Source organism: Diabrotica undecimpunctata, chromosome 10 (genome assembly GCF_040954645.1).
Source record: "Diabrotica undecimpunctata isolate CICGRU chromosome 10, icDiaUnde3, whole genome shotgun sequence".
NCBI lineage: Eukaryota > Metazoa > Arthropoda > Insecta > Coleoptera > Chrysomelidae > Diabrotica > Diabrotica undecimpunctata.
Window position 1 is genome coordinate 43,073,269 of NC_092812.1, and position 23,547 is coordinate 43,096,815.

General features: G+C 33.5%; 1 protein-coding gene across 1 annotated transcript in view; it reads right to left on the minus strand.

Annotated features, from left to right (window-relative positions):
- The window catches only part of LOC140452389 (tyrosine-protein kinase Dnt-like), a 363,670-nt gene that overhangs the window by 145,853 nt on the left and 194,270 nt on the right, over positions 1–23,547 (minus strand). The gene's annotated exons all lie outside the window — the stretch shown is intronic.

Sequence of the window (23,547 nt, forward strand, 5' to 3'; positions counted from 1 at the left end):
AGAATTATATATATATATATATATATATATATATATATATATATATATATATATATATATATATATATAATTCTCAATCAACAACCCATCTTCCCTCATTAATAAATACCCTTTTCTACAAAGCTATGGTTCCTCTTTTAATGACATACCCAATGGTGACCAACTTAGAATAATATCCAATAATACCATGAATAACACTGTTCTGCCTAGTACTGTAATTGAGACCCCAACTATCCATTACTCCTCTTTGCCTTATATCCCTCAATTTACTGAGAAACTTATTAAACTGTACAAACATAATAATATACTTGTTAAAAATGCTATTAAGAATGCCAAGACTGTTAGAAACTTATTTTCCAAAAACTAAAACACCCTTGTCCCTTTTGGAACAAATCAACGTCATTTATCACATACCTTGTGCTGAGTGTGACTTGGGCTACATCGGTCAGGCAGGGAGATCACTACGAGGGCGTCTTACAACACACCGTAGTGTTATTAACTTATCTAAGCATACTTATGCTCTTAACATCACTCAACATGCTATTAACACTAATCACCAGTTGGACTTTATGAAGTTAAGATTCTTGGCAACGAACGCAATCTCGTAAAAAGGCAGTTTTTGGAAATGTGTTCAATACTTAAACACCCTAACGCTCTGAATAAGAGTACTGACATTAGTAACTTGAGCCAAATCTATCATGCATTAATATTGCAGAATTAGCCTTAACGGTTTTTTACTTTAAAATTGTCTCCAAAGGTGTGTTTTTACATAATTTTTCACATTTAAATAAATTCAAATAAAATAAAATAACATTTCCTTACTTAACTTCACTTAATTAAGATTGATATTCAACTAATATTTTATTGATTCATTTATCAAGTTTATATATAAAATAATTTTTGATAAAATAGTTTAATAAAATTTTTTTTTTTTTAATTGGATTCATAGAATTTTCATTGATTTCTCAGTTCCAAATTATTATGAACCTTGGACTGTTGGAAGTTGAATTAAATTTGCACCTGTGACTGGCAAGCCAGCCATTACTTAGACACTTTTATATGAGATTTAGGGATCGACCTCACTTGTTTGTTCTATTTCTCCGAGCCATTCCCTGAATGATGATGGTGTTTTTAAACATCTTTTTCTTTCATTTAATGGTTCGTGCAAACAAGGTTTTCGCCTACTTTTTCATATATTTTTTAAACTTACCGCCATATTGCATGAGCGGTTGGTAACTCGCCTTGTTGTGTGTCATGTTTTACTTTCAAGGACACTGTCTTTCACGTGATAGCTATGTGGACCTGAATTTTGCTCCCATTTGCCAGGTATCTCCTGTTAGCATTGGAAACTTTTATGGTAACTCCATTACACCTTTTATAATATTACTAATTAAATTCTTAATCTATTCAATAATGTTACCTAAAGTAAAAATTAAATTAAATTAATATTAAACTGTTGGAAGTGTGACCTTATGATCTTGTTAGTTCTCGGCAAATACTTATTTTTTAGTTTTTTATATACTTTTTTAAATTACAAAAACCACATGGTCTTTTGCTGTGCTATGTTTAAATCAAATTGTAAACTGTATCAAGTTTCAGTTTATTGTTTATACAACTAGTTATTGATGTCCATTATCTTAAGCTTCTTTACTTTTTATACCATTGACTGCTACATGTCTTTTTAAGGTAACACATTTATATTGACTTGTCTATGGATGTTTGGTTTTTCATATTGTGCTTTTTAGATGAACTCATGATGCTTTCTGATTAGAGAGCGAAACGTCTTTAATAAATAGATGAAGTAGCCAACTTCTTTGTCTTTTCCTCCAACTTTTGACCGAAAAACCCACCACTCTTCGAGTGATCCTTTATATATATATATATATATATATATATATATATATATCATCATCATCATCATTCTCAGCATATTCTACCGATTATGGTGTAGCCTTCCTTACATATTCATTTATCATAATCTGCTAACGATTGTCTAAAATTCGCTTTTCTGTGCCATGTTGTACCGGCTTGTTTCCTTATTTCATAGTCCTATCTTAAATTTGGACGTCTTCTTGGTCTCTTGACGACTCTTGGATACCACAGTGTAATTCTAGTGGACCACCTATTGTCAGTTCTTCTCGCTAAATGTCCCGCCCACTGCCATTTATATATATATATATATATATATATATATATATATATATATATATAACAAATTGTTTGATGTGATCTCTTGTATCGCCACTAAATATATTTTAGTACACTTTTATCCATTTTTCACTATTGGCCACTTTCATTATTCCCTTTCCATTTATATCTAGCAACACACACAAACAACACCAACAAAACTCAAAGTCGAAGGACTAAATACGGAATCCCCGGAATACTTACACAGAAAAAGATTGTCAGAGAAGATTGCGGAAAATCTAGGAAAAGCTAGCATCCAGGAAAGTTAGGAAAAATTCAAAAATAACATAATTACCGCAGCAACAGAATCACTTGAAAAGAGGAAAGGAGAGAGGAAACGAACATTTACATATTAAAAAGAAGTTTTTGGTTTCTAGAGAAAGTGAAGACAATATTTAACGAAAAGAAGAAGCCTTTTTACAATACAGAACACAACAAACACAACAGGCATACAACCACTGTACACGAACCAGAAATCAAACGAATACTTTAATTAGACAAATAAAAAGGCAACAATGGCAGAGCTTCTCAATACAGATTTAACACGACTTCTACAGAACACAAAAAGAAATATGGAGAAAGATCAGAGTACAAAGAAAAAAATGAACGAACTAATAAAACAAGACACATATAGAAGGAAACATGGGCAAACTACTTTCAATCCTCATTTGCTAATCTTTTTTGCCTATCTTCGTATGAATGTGGATTACAAAATTATGTTTACCGAATTTCAACAACCATTTCCGAATTTGTCGCTACTAAATCGTTTTACAGTGTGGAAGATGTACCTGAAATTCTTAAAAACTAGCTTTGTTGCCGACGCACCGCGTTCTGGACGACCGGTATCTGTGACAACTAACGAAAATATGGAAACAGTTTCCCGTTGTGAAACGTAGCAGTGACTGCATTGATCAATATGGGCGTCAATTTGAACACTTACAGTAACCCGCCTTTCTTCTCGCTATGATATATCTCATCCGCATATGTTAGTATTTGTACACTCCTCTTAATAATGGTTTGTCTTGTTGTTATTCCAGTTTCTCTAATAGCTTTTTTAGGGCAACATTGAATAAAAGGCAGTAGCAATCTCCCTTTCGAAGTCCTATCTGTACCTATCTAGAAAATTCTTAATACTCCGTTCTGCACTTTGACCTTACACTCGACTGTTGAGAGTGTTGCTTTCACCAATTTAACTAAGTGTGTTGGAATAGTAAGTTCTACTATGACTTTGTATAGTGTTTTTCTGTCTACACTGTCATAAGTACATCCAAATCCACAAACCATGGGTATCAATTCCATACTCATATGCTTTTTCCAAAGCTTGTCTTAGAAGAAATATTTGATGGATAGTTGATTTTTCTTTGCGAAACTCACACTGGTATTTGCCTATTATGTTTTCGCAATATCCCAATAGTCGATTATAAATAATGTAGGCCAATATTTGATAGGTCACGTTTAGGAGAGTAATTCGTCTGTAATTATCACAAATTGTTTGATCTCCTTTATTGTGAATATGTACAATTATACCTACGCTCCAGACTTCTCGTAGTTTTACCTACTTCCAAATCAGTTCTACAGCTTACTTATACAACAGGTCAGATTTTTTAAGACATGTTTTAAAAGCTCAGAAGATATGCCATCTGCCCCAAGAGCTTTGTTTTCTTTTAATTCTTGTATTGCTTTGATAGCTTCCTCCCCTTTTAGGATGTTATCTTTCTCATTTTCATATTCTATGCCATCGAGCAGGCTTTCTGCTTCTTGTAATCTCATCTCACTTCTTATATTTAGTGTCTCTTAAAAATGTTCTGCCCATATGGTCCTGATCATCAACGAACTCTCTGCGATGTTTCTAACTATTGATAACTTAGGTTTAAATTGCTTTCTGTGTGTTATATTTCTCTAGTTTTTTCTGTTGGTTTTCTATTTGTTTCTCCTTCTTTCTTCTCAATATTCTTTTTTGTTTCGCCTCAGCTGCCGATATTGTTTCACTACTTTTCTCGTTCTTGGTCCTTGTAGCCTTATATATGCTTGATTTTTTCTTTGCGTTAGTTGTGCACATTTATGATTGTACCAGTCCGACCTTATTTTTTCACGCTTTTGCATGTCAATCACTTCAGTTGCTACCACTTCCAATATGGTTCTACACTGCCTCTCCTCCCCCTCAATATTTTCTTCTTTGTAAGGATGTAGTGACGTCATGTAATTTGTTTGACCATTTCTGTTCAATTGCACACTGCCTCTACTAGTAGTTGTTAAATCTTCAACTATACCACCTAAAGCATGTGCTGTCAACTATAATGTTTATTGAGGCGTTTAAGTGTATTAGTTGAGTTTTGTTGTTGTTCGGCTCTTCATGTAAGGTATGGTTTCCAATGGTTGGCGCGTATTTGGTTGACTTTGCTATATTTGAATCACTAATGAATATCGCCTGGTCAAACTGCTTTACTTTATTTATTTTTTGTAGTGCTTAAGTAACAAGCTCAATTGTTATTTTGATTACCACTACTGTAACTGTCTTCAATAGGTCTATTTATTTTATACCAAATTTTTCGTTTAACATACTGCAAAATGATACTCTATTTTTCGCTATTGGTCACTACTAAGTATTTTGTAATTAATTATAGGTTCAGTTCATTCATAAATATCCAACCTCAGTGACAAAGTCATCTTCAATCATAACCGTATTACCTCCGCACCTTCAGACAAAAGTTCTGAAAGAAGTTCGAAGAACTATATTTATAAGCCCGGAGAAGATTGTATTATTACAAAACACTAGTCGTGAAAGCTTACAATTCGTTTAACACTTGTTGTTATTGCACATCAACTGGTCTATAATGTATTAATCTATGTCATGGCACCTCTATCAAAGCTTATACTACTACGAGCCTCATTTTGTTGTGAAAATAGCACCATCCTCTACGATTCAACTGCCTGATAACCGATTAAATTAGTAATACCCTATAGATCGATAACTGAAACATTACCCCTTTTACATTAGATTTAACGACAAATCCTCTACGGTGTCGTACACAATCTAAACAGGGGTTCACTGTATCTTCACCTATTTATGATGCGATGATAGTATTAAATTCACTTTTACACAATTCAATTATATTAATAAAAATTATTTTATAGACTGAACAGAAATATTAAGGTGCAAATTAGAAATTAAAATAAAGTGGTACAACAAGTAATGCCATTTAAATACCTCGGAATCAATTTATCTAATGACAAAAATATCATGGAAGAAGTGAGGGAACAAGTGGAAAAGCAAGTAAAACAACAGGGTATCTTAATAATACAATATAAAGAAACACACATCTAAACGAAACGAGAACGCGCATATATAAAACTGCAGCTAGGCCTATCATGTCGTATACTGCTGAAACTAGACCAAAAACTGACACAACAAGAAGAATAATAGGAAAGACACTGTTAAAGCGATCAAGATGTAACGACATCAAAAACACGTGCAGGAGAGACAACATAAATTAATAGCTGCAATTTCGAAAGAAAGAATGGAGTTAGCCACATTTGCAGAATGGCAGAAGAATATAATAGAATTATGCTTTATTGTCACTGAAAATTGTACAATTTTATGGACAAAGCATACAAGTCAGAAATTAACAATAACAATTAAAATTTCCTGAAACATAAATCGTCTATATCACAAAATAAAATATAATAAAATAAATAATCCATTGAAAAATTCAAATAAATTGCAAATTGCATAATAAAACTTTACCAACTAATAAGTTGAAGTTGCTGCATATGATACCCAAATAAATGAAAATGTTTTAGTTACTTGTACATAAACGTACTGTAATTTCTTAGTTATTCATTATAAAACTCTTCTACTGAGTAACATGGTCTTTTACGAGGGTGGATTGATATAAAACTAGTCTTTGATAGAAAAATCAAGTTTTTTGGAATTAAATCGATTTATTTCTCAACATAGTCCCCTTTTAGCTTGATACACTGAGTAAGACGATGTTCCAATTTTTTTATCCCATCCGAATAATACTTTTGCTCGAGCTCTTCAAAATAGGCCGAAGTTTTAGCGACGACTTTATCATTTGTTGCGAAACGGAATCCTCCGAGCCATTTTTTTAGGTTTGGTAACAGGAAAAAATCGCTGGCGGCAAGATCTGGGGAATACGGTGGGTGTTCTACCAATTCATAGCCCAATTCCTGTAATTTTGCCATGGCGATGGCCGATCGGTGAGCTGGTGCATGGTCTTGGTGAAAGAGCACTTTTTTGCGTTCCAAACGGGGGCGTTTTCGACGCAATTCGGCATCAAATCGATCTAATAATGCTGCGTAGTAATCACTATTGATTGTTTTTCATTTTTCCAAGTAGTCGATGTGGATGATGCCCTTCGCATCTCAGAAAACAGTCGCCATCACTTTGCCGGCCGAATGTGCACTCTTTGCCTTCTTTGGTGGCCCTTTGCCGCGTTTGCGCCACTGTTTCGACTGTTTTTTGGTTGCCGGTGTGTAATAATGCTCCCAAGTTTCATCAACGGTGATAAATCGGCGAAAAAAATCCTTCGAATCGCACCGTATCATCGCCAAAAGTGTCTCTGAAGTGGTCACACGTTTTTGCATTTGATCGATTGTCAGCAAACGCGGCACTCATCGCGCGGATAGCTTTTTCATATCCAAATGATGTTGTGTACGCGTTTGTAGGAAATGTTTAGGACCTCTATTAACTCGCCGAGCTTAATTCGACGATCTGCAATAATCATGTCATGGACTTTGTTAATCATTTCCGGCGTGGTGACTTCATTTGGTCTCCCGGGACGCTCATGATTGAAAACAGTCGTACGATCACGAAAAAATTAAGCTTTCCAAAATTTTACTGTTGCTAACGAAGGTGTAATCTCACCATAAACTTCGTCCAGATCGGCTTTGATTTGCACATTTGTTTGACCCTTTTTGTGGAGGAAATTAATCACCGAACGATACTCGACATTTTCCATTTCTCCGAAAACACAAAATTTGCTTGCTTTTGACAGCTGTAAAAACCAAACTAATTGTTTTTAAAACTAAAAATGTTGACAGACGTCATGTCATGAATGGCAAATGTCAACACCGAAACCAATTCGGTATCAAGTAGCGCCATCTATCAAAGGCTAGTTTAATATCAATCTATCCTCGTAGATAGATAGGATTTTGTCGTTTTACGGAACTTGGGGAAATATGTTACAGATTTAAGTTGTCAAGGAAGATGGTTGTATAGTTTTTTGCAGAATGTAATATAGATGTGTTTACTAACTCAGTGGACAGGATCGGTAAATAAATGTCGAATGTCGAATTTCTGGTGGAGTAATTATGATTAGGTCTTGCTGGAAAGACATGTACGTATTTACGAGCAAACCGTTTCTAAAATAAATAAAGAGGGACGCGTTAATATCCCGTGATTTTTTAAGTAGCTGCTGCAATGTGTAGTTCTTTTGAGGCCAAACAGATACCGTATTGCACTTTTTTGTAATTTAAAAATAACATCAGATTGGGCAGCTGTACTAGAACCCCAAAAAGGAACACCATATCAAAGATAAGACTCGAACAAAAAAAAATATGTTATTTTGAAAGATGTTAAATTGATTTCCTTAGAAACAGATTCTATTGCATAGCAGACTGAGGCTAGTTTCTTACGTAACAAATCGATACGAAGGGACTATTTAAGGCCGCTGTCTATAAAAATACCAAGAAATTTTCCAGAATCAATGATACTGATCTAGCTGTTATTAAGAAGCGAGGGTTGAAGTGCTCCTTCATAGGATAATGCTACTGTTTTAACCACGTTAAAAGAGAGTACATTAGAGTCGGACTTAGTTTTTATTTTAAGTTGACTAGAAGTTATAGTTGCATGGGGAGTTGCAATATTAAAGTTTCTCGAGGTACCATCATCATATGGTATCATCAGCATATCATAATTAAGAAAAAAAATGAATAGCAGAGAACCCAATACTGAACCTTGTGGTACTCTGCATACAATACTTGTGTGACTAGAGTCAGTGTCATTCGCTCTAACTAGTTGTTACCTATTCCTTAAGTAAGATTGGAACCAATTCAAAGAAATACCTTGGATTCCGTAGAAATTTAGTTTTTTTTTTTATTAAAATGTCCCGACTTACACAATCAAAAGCTTTGGAATTAGTCACAAAAAACGGTGGCAGTGTAAAGATTATTATTTAGTGCCTGATAAACCTCATGTAGTACAGAAAACATAGCATCACTGGTAAATTTATTAGATAAAAAGCCGAACTAATTTTATGATAAAAGTCGGGCTTTTATAAGTCTCTCAATAATTTTGAATAGTACTGGTAGTAGGGCAATAGGTCTATAGTTGCAGGCATTCGATTTTTTACCATTCTTATGAAGAGGAATAATAATGGCTGTCTTCAGGCTCTCTAGAAATGTACCTTTTTCAAAGGAATCATTAATTAGTGAGACCAATACTTCCAAAATATTTTTGGGAGATTTGAGACAGTTTTTATGGATAGTGCATCAGTATTACATGAAGATTTGCTTTTGATACCATCGATTGTTTGAATCAGTTCAGAATTATTAATTGGTCTTATAAAAAATAAATTTGAGACCTTTTTTGAATTGGGGAGATAGGAAATGGGATCTTGTGGCAAAATATTTGATTTTATATTTTTACTCACATTAACGAAGTATTTATTTAAATTTTAAGGGTTTGGAAGGAAAAATGTTTAAGCTGTGTTAGTTTAATTTGGAAGATCATTTATTATGGACCAAGTTTCTTTTGGCATTTTAAATGGGAATAAGCCACAATTAAAGGTTAAAGTACGTTTATTGACGTTTCAATTTCCACTTCGAAAATCGTTCTCAAAATTCTAGTATTTTTGTGTTTTCTACTTCATTTTTGTTCTTGCTTAAAATAGTAATTGTATTTTTTAAGCTAATGGGACTTCTGATGTTCTTCGGAATCATATTTGACTCAGATGAAGGTGGTGGTTAGAAATATGAAGATTCTATAGACTATTACCAATAAGAGAATTAATAATATTCCTATTAGAATAAATGATGTCCAAGTGCCTATTGCAACATCAGCAAAGTACTTGGGGATCACTCTTGATGCGAAACTTCGCTGGAAAGCTCACGTGAAGAAGAAAAGAGAAGAACTAGGCATCCGCTACAAGAAAATGTATTGGTTAATGGGAAGACATTCCTCTCTATCCATAAATAATAAACTCCTAATCTATAAACAAATACTGAGACCAGTATGGACCTATGGCTGCCAACTCTGGGGCTGTGCCAAGCCTAGTAACATCAAAGTAATCCAGATATTCCAGAATAAAGTACTGAGGAACATCGTAGATGCGCCTTGGTACGTTAGGAACAACGACCTTCACCGGGACCTCAAGATGGAAGACGTCAATCAGATAATCAAGAAATTTGCAGGGAGCCATGAACAACGCCTCCATCATCATGAAAACGTCGAGGCTATCCAGCTCCTCGACAATACGAACTTAGAAAGAAGGCTCAAAAGAACAAAGCCTTTTCAACTGGTATAATGAGTGAGTGAAAAGCAGAGTAAAGTGTTGTGCGAGTATGTATGCTAAATTTAATGCTAGTTATTAGAAATAATAGAAAAGATACTAGTAAGTAGACACCTAATTTTAAGATTTCATTAGTAATTTAAGTTAGAAACAAATTGATAATTGGTCTTACTGACCAGATTTTAATGTAAGTACACTTCTGTGTCTTTAGTAAAAAAAAAATTCTATAGACTATTTAATGTTTATACCAGGTGGCCAAATTTTCTTATTAAATAATAAGTCAATGAAGGTTTTAAATTTTATACCTATTTTGAATGAAGAATAGCATGATAGGTATAAGCCATCAATCGGAAGAAGAAGCATACAACGACCTAGAAAGAGATGTAAGGACAATATTTCAAGAGAATAAGAGGCAATGTTCAAGAAGAATGGCTAATATCCTAGAAAAAAGTAAAACAAGAAGAAGACATTCAGGCAAAAGTTGATCATGACAAGCTTAAGCATAGAGTTAATCATATCTTAGGTTCATTCTGGGAGATTTTTTTTATATAAAACTGTAGTATTATTATAATACAGGAATGCAGCAGGTTGTACACGGAGAAAAAAAGAAGAGTATAGACGTCTTAGAAGAGAGGAAAAACGTATCCATCGACGTAAGAAGAAGGAATACGAACAGAACACTCTCAGTGAGATACAAAGTTTATTCGATAAAAATGAAACGAGGAAATACTACAAATCCTTAAATATTAGCCGTCGAGAATTTAAACCACGATTAAAAATTTGTAAAGACACTAACGGTGAAATTCTACATGATAAAAACTCAGTTCTTAACAGATGGGCACAACATTTCAGCGAACATCTAAATATAAACGATATTGAAGGAGAGTACAATATAGAAAATGAACAAAATATACAACGTCAACTACACAGTGAAGACCCAACAAGAAGAGAAGTGTCAGATGCGATCCTAAAACTCAAAGACAATAAAGCCCCAGGAATCGATGACATCTGTTCGGAAATGTATAAAAAAGGTGGTGATCAACTTTTTGCAGTAATCCATAAACTAATAGTACTTATATGGCAGAATGAATGGGTACCAGAAGAGTGGCTGAAGGGAATAATATGTCCATTGCATAAAAAGGGGGATCAACTGGAGTGTAAGAACTATAGAGGCATTACTCTGTTAGCATCTGCGTATAAGATCTTCGGCAATGTATTATCTGAAAGACTTAAACATTTTACAAAGGATATTGTTGGTCAATATCAATGCGGATTTACTGCTGGAAAGTCAACTACACATCAAATTCAAGCACATAGGCAGATTCTAGAAAAGTCATTAGAATATAATATAGAAACACACCATCTCTTCATTGACTTCAAAGCAGCCTATGACAGTGTGAAAAGAACTGCATTATATAATGCAATGATAGACTTTGGGATCCCACCTAAGTTAGTTAAGTTGTCCCAACTAACAATGCAAAACGTAAGCTCATGCGTTAGAATTGAAGGAGAAAACTCTACGTTCTTTGACATTAATAATGGTCTAAGACAGGGGGATGCGTTGGCGTGTCTCCTTTTTAATATTGCCTTGGAAAAGGCAATCAGACAATTAAATATTAGAATGAATGGAACTATTTTTAATAGATCGACGCAAATTCTCGCATTCGCTGACGATATAGTTATAGTGGGCAGAAGTATGAGAGACATGGTGCAGTGTTTTACAAGGCTTGCGGACGCAGCAAGTGAATTAGGACTTGTGGTAAACGAGGAAAAAACCAAATATATGTTGGTTTCTAAAAACCCTCGAAATATCCAACAAAGAATTCAAATTAACAACCATACCTTTGAGCAAGTCAAAGAATTAACATATCTTGGATAGCTAGTAAACGCAACAAACACGACAAGCGACGAAATAAAAAGACGCATAGCAATAGCAAACAGAACTGTTCACGGCCTCCAGAGACATTTAAAAAATAAAAATATAAAACGTGCACTAAAGCTTAATATATACAGGACCTTAATAAGACCAGTTTTGATATATGGGGCTGAAACGTGGATCTTATCTCAAAATGATAAAAGACTTCTTGGTATTTTTGAGAGAAAAATTCTTAGAAAGATTTTTGGGGCCGTAAATGAAAATGGGCTATGGCGTCGAAGATACAACTTTGAACTGTATCAGTTATACACCGATCCAGATATTGTGAAATTCGTTAAAGTGCAGAGACTTAGATGGGCTGGACACATTGCTAGGATGTCAGATCACGAATACACGAAGAGATTAACATTTTCAAAACCAGAGGGCACAAGAAGCAGAGGACGACCACGAATGAGATGGATTGATGATGTGGAAGAAGACCTACAGATTCTAGGGGTTAGAAGATGGAGGGAAGTTGCCAGGAATCGACAGGAGTGGCGACTTCTTTGTGAGCAGGCCAAGATCCACAACGGATTGTCGAGCCACTTATGATGATGATGATTATTATAATACGTTCAATATTCAAATCTATGATAAAAATTATGTTCAGTCCAAGACTATATAACACACTTTCACAGTATAAATATATAAGCATGTGATAAAAATTCTATTGTTGTGTATTTTTTCTTTGACTTTTCTTATACTTTAGTTTTTATGTTATGTTTTTTGTACTTACTTTGATAAGTTTCCTCGGTTTAGAACAAAGTACATATTATGATGATGTATTTGAGTGTTCCATTTGATTTTGTATTTTATTTACATAATGGAGTTTGAAATACGTGATTTTAAATATATTTAACTGAATGCTTTGTTTGCTTTGAATGGCTGTTTGGGTTTATTTGTTCAATAAATGAAAACGTAGGGGTAGGTAAATTGTAGTGTTAAATGTTTTTCTTTTGGGAGATTTAAATAGATACAACAAAATAATAAATAGATGAAAACAAAAGAACGATGCTATATTTTATGGTATTTATAATGGGAACTAAAATTATTTTACTTTAACAAGGTTCCAAAACTACTTTCTTGTGGCATGTCTTACTTAAATATTATTATTCTAAAACGCTTATACAGAAGTAAAAAACGTCAAATTTTTTTTTCGATCTAGCTCAGATCATCCTCAGTGCCTTCTTTTGGTACTTGAAGCTAACACTAAGCGGAGACATCAATATATGGCTTAACATATTTAAATTTAAATTATAATGCGACCCTAGGTCGATGACAATGGTTGAAGATTTAAATAAAGAATACTTAAAGAGCAACATGTTTCTTTGCTCGACTTGAACACGTGGTTCTTGTCAGTTAAAACGACACAGACCAACTGCTGTTGGTAAATAAATTGGCTCAATAAATGTCAATATATTTCTCGAAAATAAAAAAAACAATGTATTTTATTTTAGTTGTTTTCAAACTAAAGTTAAAACCTAAAAGTAAAAATTTATTTATTAAGGCTGAAATTAAAATTTTTAAATTAGGCGTTAATTTTGGTGCTCAGTGTATATTTATTTTTCTTTTGCTAGCTTTTCTACGCCTATCCTCTAGTTTTTTTCTTTAGTTCATTGCATATTGGAAGTTAACAATTATCTTGGCTTGGACCAGTATATAATTGCTAGATGTGAAAACCTATTTACTTAGTACTGTCACATCTGACCATTAACGTTTAAACCCAAATATTAGATAAGTAAAATTTGCTTTCATTTCCAAAAGATCCTTGGAAATTGATCTAAAATAACTTTATTTCTAATAAATTTATCTTACACATATCTACTTTTTCGAACAAAAGGCGAAAAGGTCTTCTTTAGAGTAAATTGTTGGCCTACAACTTTTTGTTGTAATCGGCATTTGTATTTCTATTTGGTAGTGTTTTTTGTATTCTTTCATAAACGTGCTATATACACGAGCTCATATTTCATTAATCTTTACCGGGACGATAAAGCTGCCATCTGCTGTCAAGAATCTGACATCTATACTTCATTTCGTATGCCTTTTATACTCTTTACGATCCCAGATAGTGATTACTTCTGCAAATGGATGATAAAGTGAGGCGGTTATTTTGAGTGGAATATGAATAAATTAAAAGCTTCAAGTACGCCTTTTCGTGTTTTTGTTCTGTGGTTCACGGAAGCTCAAATAAGAAACAAACATCTTGTACTTTACTGTTTAACGAAGGAGACGACGTTGCTCTGAAATGACACGAAAAGCAGCGAAAAATGATGTTAATATTTCATAGGGTGGTTGTTATTTCAGAAGACAGCGTAACAAAACTTTATTGGTAGACAAAAAACTTATTTTTATTAGTTTATTACTAATTATATTTAAATAAAACCTTTAAGCTTGTATTCCAGTGATTAATAATCGATTGACAGAACTGATATTTAAATATAATTTTTAATTATTAATTGATTACACAGTAAAAAGTACACATATTTGCTGCTGAATGTGTTACACCATGAAATGTTTTATAAAGCAATATTGAAGAAACACATAGACAGAGCACCGCAAGAAAGAACGAAAAATCCAATCGATCACATCTTAGACCCAAGCAAAGTAAGTTAGGTAGAAAGCAAAGACCCAAGAAACAACAGATGTTTGCTTTTGACATCATAATGTGTAATTAGATTCTGACTACTCATAGTGCTTAATCTTAATGGAATGTATTTCATAAATTAAGTGGCAGTTAGAGGACAATTTCTAGTATATAGCTAATTTTATATATGGAATTTTAAAAGAAAATTTTGCAAGTAACCCTTATTTACATAGTTTCCGTTAAAAAATTAGAAAAGACAAAAAATTTAACTAAAAGAAGATTCATACAACATAGTTTATTAAAACTCTTTTTACCCAACCCTATATCAGTCAACAAAATAGTTTTAATGCTTTCAGATACTGCTGTATTATGTTCATTCCACTTTTGAACCCACAAGATAAATAGACATGAAGAAGAAATAAGAAATCTGACTTTGTTGAAGAACTGGCAGGGAAGAAAAGTCTCTAAAGTTTTTTTGACTTTCCAAAAAATACTAGAGGGAGTTTGTGAGATCATGTAACGTCACTACAGACTAAAATTGTCACTCTTTCCTCGTTCTTCTTGAATCCTTATGCACTGTCTTCTTGTTTTGAGGCCAGAGTGTAGGTCGGCAGCATTTTATAATTGAGACCTGTTTCGTCACAATTGTAAAGCTGGGCTTCAGTAATTCCTTCTTCTTCTAGTTAGCTGTGCAAGGTCTTTTTGAAGACTTCGACAACTTCTGGGTCAGTAGACAGAATCTCACCACATATCTGTAGCTTCCGCACGCCGTACCGATTTTTCAACTCTCCAACCATCCTTCACTTGCCTTGAAATCATTATCAACTCCAATTTCTTTGTTGAAGTGTAAGGATTTTTCTTTTAATATAGGCCCTGAGATTGGTAAATCCTGCTCCCTCTCATTGATGTAGTTGTTAGGGGCGCGTTTTTCATCATTTTCAGTTTCTTAATCCCAGTGGTTGAAGCCTGCGAAGAGCACCATTTTTTAATTTTGCTTCTAGATTTTTTCCAGTCACTCACAGTGCTAGTCCCTACACCCATCTCAACAGCGATCTTCTTAGCAGTTTCACCAGCATCTAGCCTCTTCAACGCACGAAACTTTTCTTCCATTCACAAGGAATCTACGTTCCTGTATTTGGCTGTATACCATATATTAAAAAAATTTATTAAAATCCTTTGTAAAAGGTATATATTTTATTTTAAATAATAAGTAAAGTAAATATACCTTTTACAAAGGATTTTAATAAATTTTTTTCTTCCATTGTTATAACATTTTTCTTCCTTTCCACAGTCGGAGAAAGTCAAAACGGCAGAGAGAGTCATTTAAGGTCATATACCACGCTAAAAATACACCCATTCGTAGAGAACTACATAGGCGCGGAGCCGTTCATATCTTCGAAAAATTTGTTTCGCGAACTGTCCGGATATGGGGAGGTCCGGATGTGACAGGTCCGGATGTGGCAGGTTAGACTGTAATAAGCTATTTGCCTATATTGATTATATGTTAAGATTTTTGCATTTTTTAATAAAAATATTTGCCTATATAGGCGCCTTTTTCTTCAATTTTTGTTGCTCATAAAACCGAGCTCTGGTCATCATCATTAACTAATAAGGCATACTAGATATCCTAGAATTTTTTTATTATAGAAAAGATATTGTTTCTATTTTTTTATTTTTAATAATATGTTATAATCTATCTAACACTTGCATGTAATCACCAAAATTCGATCATCCAGATGTTTTATTCTCTGGTGTGGCATCCAAATAAATTTTGTAAAATTCAGTAGCTTCCAATGTAATTCAATTCAATGCTATATCGATCGATTTCAATAATTGTTAAAAATTTATATATAGGTCAAAAGTTTATGTGAGACTTAAATTGTAATTGTTTAAATGTCCCCGTTAAAAGCCGTAACCAAATTATATAACTGAAATATTTTCCAATATAATGTAAATATTTAACCAGCAACAAGCAACATGTTTGATTAACCATCTGGATGAGTCGTTCATACATGTTTTAGTTCAGATCAAAGAATTAAAAATTTGGAAAGAAAAGCAATTATTGGTTTAGCGTACTCCCTTCTGTGTGTGATGTTAATAATCCATGTGGTATAATCACAAGAATACACAGTGTATTGAATAAGCTGGAAAGTGAAAGTAGAATAAACAAGTTAAAAAACAAACAGCATCAGGAATTTTGGGAACAGTTAATTAGTCAAATTAAATATTATTGACATAGAAGACAAACTTTCTCTTATAAGATGGGAAAACAAATGAATAAAACTAAAAAAGATACTTCTCATTTAGAAATAGTTAACAAGAATATATGTAACACTACGAGAATATGTAACTCCAAAAGAAGTGTCTAATAAAATTAAAGCAGACATGTCTCAGAAAAGCAGTTGGGTTTAATTTAATTACTGGGTAAATCTTAAAACAACTCCTTAGAACAGCCATAGTAAAGCAGACATATCTTATAAATGCCTCGTTCAGATTAATATATATTTCCAAGATATAGAAAGTATCAGAGCTCATAATGACCGTTAAACCCGAAAAGCAACCAAGTACAGTATCATAGTACTTCTGATTTTCGGTTTTATTTCCTATAATTTCGAAACTATACGAGATGCTTTTGCTGAAAAGGCTGAAACCTCTTATAGACGCTTAGTCAGCCAACTATCGATTAAGTCCATAGAGTAATGGATACAATAGAGAGGTCACTAGAAGAAAAGAAAGTTTGCTCCGCTCTCTTTCTCGACATGGCGCAAGCTTTTAATGAAGTATAGCACGAAGGACTTAAATATAACTTAAGCAGGATTTTGTCAAATAAATACACAAAATTATTGGAATCGTATACTTCAGATAGAGTTTTAGAGTTAAGCAAGAAGAAGCTAACTCGGAATTAAAAGAAATCAATGCAGGTGTACTACAAGGTAGTACGATAGGATCAGTCCTGTACCTATTATACACTAGCTACCTTTGCTGACAATACTGCCGTGTTGGTAGTAGGTAAAGATAATAAAGAAGCAACGAGAAAACTACAAATCTCTGTTAACAGATTTAACAACTGGAGTAAATGCTGGCGAATTAAATGAAATGTAGTCAGTGCACATTAATTTTATAAACAAGAAAGAACAACACAGTCCTTATAATTTAAATAATACTCAGATACCATACGCCGATACCGCAAAATAATTGGGTATACGTTTCCGGCCGTTACAGTAGTTTATTCTACATAACGAAAATATCAATTGAATAAATCTTGTTTTGGTGGATGAACCTTTTATTATGAGCTGAGTACAACCGAGCACAATCTAAGGACGCTTCAACTCTCTCGGCTCTCTCTCTTCCAAGAGTAACAATACACTACAAGCACACCCGAAACTTAGTTTTGAATTTTTTTAAACCAAATAAATTTACCAGATCAACAAATAAAAAGACTTTTTAATGTTTTTAATATATTTCATTTAAAAATATCTGTAAATATTTTACATTTTATCTGTCTTTGTCCTAAATGGCGAAGCCATCTCGATGGCTTTAAAATTTAAGGAATTAAATTTAAAGTATCAGTAAAACCTCTCAGAAATATTTAACTCTCATAATTACGTCTTTATAACCGCTGAAGTTCCAACTCCGTAAACTTTAAGCCAAAATATCAAGAGCTTAGACGCTGCGTTGATGGATTTCTTAAATACAACTGCTCAGGAATGAATAGTCTTTTATATTGATAAAAACAGAAGTCAACTTATTTTATCACAATTTACCTGTTTTAAGTAATATTTTAGTTCTCAAATTTGTAAAGTAAATTGTAATTCAACTTATTGGAAACGACTGGAACACATTTTCAAAAATTGCCTTTTCACGAGATTGCGTTCGTTGCCAAGAATCCTAACTTCGTTAAAGTCCACCTTGTGTTTTGTATTAATAGCATGCTGAGCAAAAGAACAAGTATGCTTGAATAGGTTAATATCACTGCGGTGTGTCGTAAGACGCCCCCTCAGTGATCTCACTGTCTGACCGATATAACACGAGTCACAATCAGCACAAGGTATGTGATAGATGACGTTGACTTATTCCAAAAAAGACAAGGGTGTTTTGGTTTTAGAAAACAAATTTTTGACCGTCTTGGCATTCTTAACAGAAATTTTAACAGGAATGTTATTGTGTTTATACAGTTTAATAAGTTTTTCAGTAACACGAGGAAAATATGGTAAAGAGGAGTAATGGGTAGTTGGAGTCCCAAGTACAGTAGTAGGCAGAAGTGTTATTGATAGTATTGTTTGATATTGCTCTGAGTTGGTCACCATTGGTATGTCATTTAAAGAGGAACCATAACTCTGCGAATATAGGTATTTATTAATAAGGGAGGATGGGTAGGAATTCTCAATCAATATGTTTCTGAGCAGTAGAAGGGATTCCGAGGCCATTGGTTTCCTATATCAACTTGTAGTTATAGTATTGTCTCCTATTCTGATGACAATAAAACTGTTGAAAATATACGCCTAGAAATTTAAAGACTAAGCAACTAAGAGCTGAACGTAAACCATGAGGGATTTGCTACCCTTTCAACGAAATAATTAAGCCTCCTACATATTCGTACGAAAGTGCGTATCCTACGTTCCAACGAATATGTGCAAGTATACGGAGACTGGAAGTAAAAAAGATGGCACGATTCGTTTGACTGAAGCCCCGAGAAAGTTTATGCATTAATTGACTATCCAATGCTTCCTCTATGGCCTGCGCAATGTACACCTCCAGCAAACATTACGACTAGGAAGAGACTACCGAATACTGAAGGATGCCATTGTTACAACCTTGGAGTAGGAAGCCGTGAATAATGTGTCTTGCCATGAAAGCAAAGTTAATCAAGTAAGAGGTCATGCCAAAGTGAAAGATGACGATCTAAATATGATGCCTCAGGTGTAATATATTCTTTCAACGTTTCACTCATATACTTAATGAAATTAAACTAAGCTGTTTTGGAACTTGTGTAGCCTATTCTCGAAAAAAAAAAAAAAAATAAATAAATAAACAAATGGTATCTAAATTTTTTTCGATTCGTGATAGATGGCACTGTAATTGCAGAAAGCAAGTACAGGTCAGAACTCTGTAGTGAACACAGTTTTTTATGAATTTTTGCAGAATCCGAATTTGTATTAAACATAAGGGGTAACTATTTCAAATTTCATTGAGAGTTGCAATTCTCAACTTCGGAAGCATTGCAGGTAAAGGGAGAGAGCTCGCCGATTTCATGCAAAGGAGAATGATTGTTGTACTTTGTGTGCAGGAAACTCGTTGGAAAGGTAATGTCCAGATATCTTGGATATGGATGCAAGTTAATATATAGTAGATTGAACAGTCACGGCAGAAATGGAGTAGGTATTATTTTGAACAACGAATGGAAGGAACATCTTCAAAAAGTGTTTTATTGGAGGTAATTTGAATAGATATATTCGTACAGAAACAGCGGAAATAGAAAGAGTTCATGGAGGTTTGGGATGTAAATAAGAAATGATGAAGGAAATAGTGTGACTGACTGCAGTGGCATGGTATTCTTCTTCTACGGCACTACAGCCCAAAATGAGCCTTGGCCTCCTTTATTTTTTTGCCTCCACCCTTGTCTGTCTGTGGCTGCTCTTCTCCATACACGGACTCCTAAAAGTGCTTGTGCGTCGCTGCTTACTGTGTCTTCCCAGCGCTTTCTTGGCTTTCCAACTGGTCTCTATATATATATATATATATATATATATATATATATATATATATATATATATATATATATATGTATATATATATATTAATGGGATATTAAAAGTCAGATGTGCGCCAAGCAATTAATTAGTTAATTAATTAATTAATTAAACCTATTTAAATGATGCAATTATGATTTTATTATATTATTATGATTTTATTATATTATCCTCGTATTCTCAACAGGCATAATCGACTTTTCTCATTGTTTTCATAATCGATGTTTCTCAACATTTATTACCCTGTGAATTAATCTTTTAAAATAAATCTATGATAAAAATAAAATCATAACCATTACAAAAAAGTGATAGAATCGACCGTTACTTGATGGAAATTAATTTTATATAACAATAAAATACTGAAAATTTTTTTTTTTCAAAACTTCCACAAAATTTATTATAATATATTATAACTTCAGCTGTTTCGACAGATTGCCTATCTCAAGTGATCTATTTTTGGATGTATTTCCAATTAGATAGAAAGGAGAACTGTTTGCCTTAAGTTGGTCTTAAGGACCAAATAAGTCTTAGGTAGAAAGGAGAACTGTTTGCCTTAAGTTTGTCATTTAGAATTATGTCTTGTTTTTTAATTTTTTAATTTCCATAGATTCTAATAAAGATAGCTTAAGGCCGTTATTTTGGATGTGAAAAATTTAAAATTCGTCATTAAAAGAATGATTATGATCTAGAAGGTGAAGTGCGTATGTAGAATCTGTTTTCCTATTACTGAAAGTCCTTTTATGTTCCGCTATACGTTTGTTAAAGTTTCTACCAATTTGACCGATGTAAGTTTTTGGGCAGTCGCCACATTTAAGTTTGTAGACAACACTGTGTAAGTGCTTTTTATTGTGGCTCTTGTTTATTTTAACATATTTGCCTAAGTTGTTGTTTATTCTAAAAGCTGGTGTTATTCCTTTCTTTGTAATGTGTTTGGTTATTTTTGTTGTTATTTTGCCTGTATGTGTAATCGAGCAGAAGGTACTGGGTTTTTCTCTGGTGGTGAAAACACTAATTTCAGGGCTTTCTTGTGTAGTTGTTGATTTAAAATTTTATTAATTGTTTGTTCGTTGTACCCATTGTTTACTGCTCTTTGCTTAATGATATTTAATTCTGCCTCAAAGTTGTATTTTGACATCGGAATTTCTATTAATCTATGTAACATGCTATGATAGGCTTATCTTGTGTAGGATAAGATGACGAATTGTGTATAGTTGTGTCACTATGGGTAGGTTTATGAAATACGGAGAACTCATGTTTATTTTTAAGTCTGATGACTTTTAAATCTAAAAAATAATGGATGATTTTGTTCTGTTTCTATTGTAAATTCAATATGACGAAAAAGTGAATTAATATAGAATAAAAATTAATCAAGTTGTCTCTTAGTTCCTGTAAAAGATATCAGTACATCGTCTACGTATCTCCACCAATATAAAAGCTGTTTGAATACGGGATGTTTTGAAATCTTTTTCTCTAGATGATCCATAAAAAATATCTGATAGCAATGGGCTTAGAGGCTTACCCATTATAAGTCCTGCACTGTTATTTGTATATATTTGATTATTAAATTCAAAGTAGTGCTGGTTTATGCAAATTTCGAGAAGATGTAAGTAGTTCTCCCCTCCTCAACCTATTTCGTTAAAGACTTTAAATTGTAAACACATCCAAAAATAGATCACTTGAGAAAGGCACTCTGCCGAAACAGCTGTAATGATAAAATATTATAATAAATTTTGTGGAAGTTTTGAAAACAAAGTTTTCAATGTTTTATTGTTATACATTACAAAAAAATTGCCTAAAAGAGAAGCACGCAGTTTTCAATATCGTATAAGCTAATGTTCTTAGTATTTACAAACTTTGTAATATATCATCTTGTAAAATTTAAGAATTCTAGAAAAATCTAAAAATCAATAAATCATGTAGTCTTATTCAGTGTGTTAGCCCAGTACGTCTATCTAATGTAAGTGAAATACATAATGTATCACGATGTATTATATATAAGAGGTGGTTTTTATTAAGGACAATAATAAAATAGTCCCGACCAGTGATTACTTTATTAATCAAAAAGCTTTTTTGTTGCTTTTTTTTATAAGTGCCACATTTGATTCTTCTTGAAAAATACCCGAGGAGAAACGTTTTTATGGAAGAGGTTCCTAATTTTATTATACAATTCGATCCTTTGTTTGTGTAAACATTTGGAGTTTGACATTTGGCATTGGAGGTGAAAATTTGTCGTTTAGTGTTTGACGTGACAAAATATATAAAAAAAACTTCTTTTATGAAAAGCGGATTTATGGTATATCAAAATACTGTTCGAAAAGGTTAATATTCTTTTGTACATGAATGTTTGAAGCACTTTTTCCAGTCCGACAGAGGTAACTAAAAACAATGCAGTTGAGATACATCTTTTAGTCATAAATAAGCGAATTGTAAGAGATGTCGGAAGGGAAACACTAAAATGGAAAGAGACGTTGGGAAAACAGGAGAGGACCACAAAGAAAAGGCCACAAATGCGAGGGACAGATGAACTCAAAAAATTTGTAGGCCCCAGTGTGACAAACCATATGCTAAAGCATCGAGTTATAATAAATAGTGTAGCAATAAGCACACAAAACAAAAATCGAACATAATCAGACTATACAGAGACTAGAAACTTCTCTGGGAGCGAGTAGAACGCATAAGGAAGACTCGAAACTAGTCTGATTTTGTTCAATTTTTATTTTGTATGCTTATAGCCACAATATTTATTATTACTTAAAGCTGAACACCAGGCAGATGAATATAGCACGAACCAAAAAAAAATTGAATAACTATGGGGATGCTTAATTAATGTTAATTTGTCCAAATAAAGCTTTTTTAGATATTTAGATAGATACTTTATACTATTTGTATTTGGTTTATAGCATAGTATCACATAATTACGGGTAGCGGCGAGGAACTCTTCGGACAGTCCTATCAGGGAAAAGGAATCGTTCCATGCCCTCCGCAGATTTCAGGGATTTCCTGACCCGGGAAACTAGCACCTGTTTAGGGTCCCTTGTCCAGGGTTACGAATGAAGACCACAACGGCAGACCACGGTGGGGATGGCGGAAGTAGCAATCTCATGATTTTAGGGCTGGTATAGAATCAAGAAGCGTCTGATCCAGAATGGACGGTTGCAAACAGCGTCTGACTCCAGGTTAGGGGCGGCTGAAAGCTAAACTCGCCAACCCGCTCGGCAAGCGTGGCGTTTTAATTGCCATTTTCCCTTCAATATATTCATGCATAAATCGAGATTCAAAAATATAGTACTCCAGGTGGGTAGAGTTTATAACTCCAATATGGACTGCCTCACGGATTCTGGGGTAGACAGAAGATCGAAAATACATGACAATAATAAACAAATTAATTCTCAAAAATATAAAATTGCTACATACAACATTAGAACCATAAGAACATACGACCATCTAGAGGAATTAGAGCAGGAACTAGGGGCTATTAAATGGGATATTGTAAGCTTATGTGAAACGAGACTTCAAGGAGAGAAAAAGACCCCTAAAATCTGAGCACACTCTATACCAATATAATTCAGAAGAGAATCG